The following is a 4574-nucleotide window of genomic DNA, read 5'->3' as shown; positions in this document are numbered from 1 at the left end:
ATTCAAATGTCTCAATACATATATCATCATCAATAAAATTCATACATCTGGCAACATGTGCCAACCTAAGTCATACATGAAGCAACTACAAGTCAGCAGTGAACCTAAGTTGCTAGATAAGTCATACAACTCTCAGTACGAAGCTACTATCTCCCTAAGTCATAAATCAGAGGCAGCATGAGCTACAAGACAGCTACAGCACAACCAACATAGTCTATACATTCTAGATGGCAGTAGCTAGATAATATTTATAGTCTATGCTGCAGCACAACCAAGACAGCTACAAGACACGATCAAAGGTTTGTGCATACTGGTTACTACCACAATACTTCTGCTCCACCAGACAGGCCGATCAAAGATCGCTGCCTGATGGTTGCTACCAAAATACTTTTGTTCCGTAGCACACATGCTGATCAAACATGCTGGTTGCAGCCCAAATGCATATTACCATGAACAAATATGCTGGCTCCACAAAATACTTCCAACCATCACTAGTCAATGCCATCATTGTTGTGGTCCAGGTTTGCTGAAACATGAGGATCCATCTTCAGTTGCCCTCTACATAAAAAAGAAATGATCTGAATATATTTACATTTGGCACATGAACCATGAAAGATGGAAACAAGAGTTATATTCATGTTTGGTGCGTATATAGTAAATCAATACTTGTAGGAACATAAAAAAATCAGAATGGTATTAGTTGTAGGCTGGTAACCGTATCACCAGTGATGTAACAGTTATTGTGATTCAAAAGGGCAAGTTAATTCTGGTGGTATGCCTATTTGAACCATTTGACAAATGAGCTGCAAGCAAAGTACCAATATGATTCATACATATTTTGTGCATAAGGCTGCAATCAGATAATTGACCAAAGTAGAATTGTACCCGAAGTACAGCCTGCTAAAACAGTAACTAACAAGCATTCTAACGGTAACTAAAGCATTAAAAAAATTAACCTGATAATTAGCAGTAACAATTTTCTATAGACCAAATAAACAACTAGTAATGACAAGTAGTTTATCACACACATAAGCAGTCCATAGAATGTCATCACACCCTACTAATTTTGCAACAGCTAAAGTCTCAATTTTTTATGAGAAGAACGTCATCACAGTTATAGTGATGTAAGGCAAGATATCAGAGGAAAAACTTATTGGCTATTTAAAATGTCTATCATTTAAGTGAGGTATGGAAGGAGATGGCAGCAGCACCTGGACAAATCTGAGATCGACAATTGGAGCTCAAGCAAATATAATTAAAATCAACGCTTCCCCTTTCCCACCTTCTGTACAAGTAGCACAATTTGCTTCAGATAGTCAGATTATTGTGCCATGCTGTACAAAAAGTTAGATGTGTTTCAGTATTCACGCCCCAATTCCATTCACTGAAACAAAACTATCCCAATAAAGTTCAGTATTTATTGTCCAAATTTAGTCTTTTAGCATCAGTGAGAGAGTATACCAAATAAGATAAAAATAATAATTGACAAAGGACTTGTCTATGCAAGTAAGAGAAATTATTGGAAAGTCCATGGATAAGTGCCATAAGTCCTTGGAGCGGGAAAAAATGCATGTAAGACAACAAAAACAAATCTAGTATATACAATCTATTTATTAGTGTTTCATTGCAAATGGCACCAATCTTAGTATAGACAATCTGATACTTGTGCAAACACTATAAATGGCACCAATCTTAGTATAGACACTCAAGTTATTTCTCAATACAGAAAGCAGTTTAGCCATATGGTGAAAATAAAAGAAGGAAGAACATTATCATAGTTTTGAGTGATGGTCACATAGGATGGTTAAAAAAGTTCAGAAATTAAGAACTTACCAACTAGTACTTCACGATGTCTATATGATTTGAGGGTGGCAGGAAGGAAGATGGCAGCAGCACTGGAACAGAGTTAAGTTGACGAAGCAAGCTCAATCAAACATCAAACTATGATTTCCCCTATGCAACTGGTGTAAACGATTTACCTCAGGCGAAAAGCAAAAATGTCTGCAGCACATGGTAAAAAAAATATTGGTATCCAACTTTCAAGCAAGATATATGAGATAAAAAATCAGAGTCATGCAAAATAAATCTGGGACACTTAGAGAATGTTTCTTATATGATTCCTATTAGGAAAGAATTGGTTTGGGGTAGTGTCAGAGAATCAATGAAATTACATGGAACTACTATCTAAAATTACCTCAGCAGTTGCAGCTTGGCATTAGTCTTCTAGGATCAGTGGCAAGAACTTTGAGTTGGAAAAATCCAAGCTTCTGTAAGTTGCAGATACAACGCATATATTATTCACTTAGAAGGGTACAAAAACCGGTCGTTAGAATATATGTTGAGATTTAGTTCTCTCCCAAAACAAATTAAGACCAGATTAGCAAGGACCAGGAATTGAAAGGGTGAGGGTGATGCTCACCACTGGTGCTGCACCACACGCCCAATATATGTTGAGATAATGCAGATTTCTAATCTAAGAATGATTGTGCAGATTTGTTTTCTAAGAATAATGTGACTAGCAACTACTTTAGAAGCACCAATACCACTACTGCCAAATACAGGATCTGTAATTTTTAAGGCAGAAACCAGTTCTGTAGGCAAAAAAAATGGCAACAATAGAGAACTAGATCAATTTACCTCTTAAGCATAGTCTGGGCAATAGGCACTTCAAACTAAGAATAAAGAACACCATGGAAATCAGATGATGTACAGGTCACCTAGAGCTAACATGAGTTGCACCAACAATGAACAGTAGTGCATACTTAATAAAAACTGTACACCAAAAATCAGTTTTAGAACCCAAATTTGTTTTATAAAAGAATTCACCCATATTAGTATGATATTAGAAATGAGTATATTCACCCATAGTAGGCATCAGGTTTTACATTTAGAAAAGCTAGATAGATACAGCTAGAATAAACTTGGATGAAGTGAGGAGTGGTCCATAAAAAAAGAGAGTACCGATACACATGCAACGCATTTACATCAGTTGTAGTGAGTATTGGCATGATCGATTTGGGGGTAGAGACTACAGAGTTAATGATCTTATAATTTTATTAACTACTAAGGAGCTCAGCTCATTTTTTAATTTTCCTGGTTTGATTGGCCAGTTCTGAATATGTTGAATATTAGTAATTACCAAGAAGCTTATCTCATTTTGGAAATTTTCCTATCCAATTGTTGTAAATAACACATAGCTAGTTGCATTAGACAAAAATAATCTGTGCACCATACAGCAGAACCAAGCACAACCAGGGATATCACCATTGTGTTGCAAAGATGGGGAAGGCCTTGGACATAGGGTGTTGGATGGCACTATGCAGAAGCTGCATGTTTGTAATAAGGCACAGCTTAGTGAGGATAAAATACACATCAATAGGAGAATGCCTTTACATCAACATTTGCATCCGACAAAATAAATGTGTACTGAATCATCATCATGCATAGTACATTAAAAGAATTAGGAACTGACTGAGGTGACATTGTTAAAGCACTCATGTCGATCGACATGCCCATTCTACTCCGGCATCATGGATTCATGTTCTTCTGCCTCACCACAATTGCTGCAGCTCTCTCAGAACACAGGACTTGCTCCCACACCTCAACATATAAGAAACTCTTAGTGCTTCCTACCAGGTTCTTGGATGACAATATGCAGCTACTAATACACATCCAGCACACATGTTTTGAGTAGGCTACTCACCACACAATACAAGGCTATTCAATGACCATCGTTGTTGTCCAAGTTGGTTGGCATGAGACGAATCATCTCCAATCCCTCCCTACATCCAAAACAAGACAAAAAAGGAACCATTCATGATTCATTTACTTCAGACCAAAACTAAAAACAAAAACTGGTGTAAATTAAACAAGCACAATTTGCTTCAGACCAAAACAAACAAACAAAAAAGAATAGAATTTTCCCCATACAAGGAAGAACAAATTTCATCAAGAAAGAGCAGAACTACACATTGCCGTCAATGCTTCAGCTGGTGTATGGCAGCAGCAACAAATTTCTAGGTGGTCCCCGCAAAATCCCAGGCACCAATAGCCTACACACTAATGGGTATGCAGATCAGATCTGAAGCCCCTCTTAGGGGATGAGTTCAGAGGGAGAGAATAAACGGGAAAAGGCTAACCTGCTTGCCACTGCAGCGGCGAGACAAGGAACAAACGCGGAGGGATTGGTGGCGGCGGCGCAAGTGGCAGGGGTGGCGGCAGCCGATGGATGCGGCGACGACTGTCTGTGGTGTGGTGAGGAGCAGGAGAGGGGATGGGGATGGGGACGGCTCATGGCTGCAATGCAGTGAGGGGAAAGGCACTGCGACCGCCGGATGGCTTCAGGCGGTGAGGTGCAGGTCGAGGATAGGGTTGGGGGCAGCGGATGGCTGGAGCTCGGTGGAAGATGAAAAGTTTGGGGAAAGTGAAGTCACTGTGGTGCGTGCGGAAATAATTCGGCCCCTCCCGCGCGCTTTCTTTGGTTGCCCGCGCCGCTTGTTTCTCTGCTACGTGGGTCAGCTGCCCACTTGCAGTGCGTGGATGGCGCCACAATTCGGGGTCAGGCTGCCCGTGAC

At 39.7% G+C, this 4574-nt stretch overlaps 1 long non-coding RNA gene across 3 annotated transcripts; it reads right to left on the bottom strand.

Moving 5' to 3' along the window:
• On the bottom strand, positions 1-4104 carry LOC136484811 (uncharacterized). 3 transcript variants are annotated; one of them, XR_010766223.1, is made up of 9 exons: positions 3976-4104; positions 3704-3782; positions 3451-3600; positions 3265-3326; positions 2195-2267; positions 1980-2001; positions 1834-1895; positions 1212-1285; positions 1-558 (listed from the first exon to the last, which is right to left on the bottom strand). It is a non-coding gene; the product is annotated as an uncharacterized lncRNA (long non-coding RNA). The 3 variants fall into 3 exon arrangements; XR_010766224.1 differs by having other exon boundaries at positions 1212-1334; positions 3473-3600; positions 3976-4103; XR_010766222.1 differs by having other exon boundaries at positions 4-558; positions 3473-3600; positions 3976-4100.
• Positions 4105-4574: the final 470 nt, after the last annotated feature.

The sequence above is a fragment of the Miscanthus floridulus genome, chromosome 10 (assembly GCF_019320115.1).
Source record: "Miscanthus floridulus cultivar M001 chromosome 10, ASM1932011v1, whole genome shotgun sequence".
Lineage (NCBI taxonomy): Eukaryota > Viridiplantae > Streptophyta > Magnoliopsida > Poales > Poaceae > Miscanthus > Miscanthus floridulus.
Note: the sequence above shows the minus strand (reverse complement) of the source record. Positions and strands in the feature narration are given on the sequence as shown.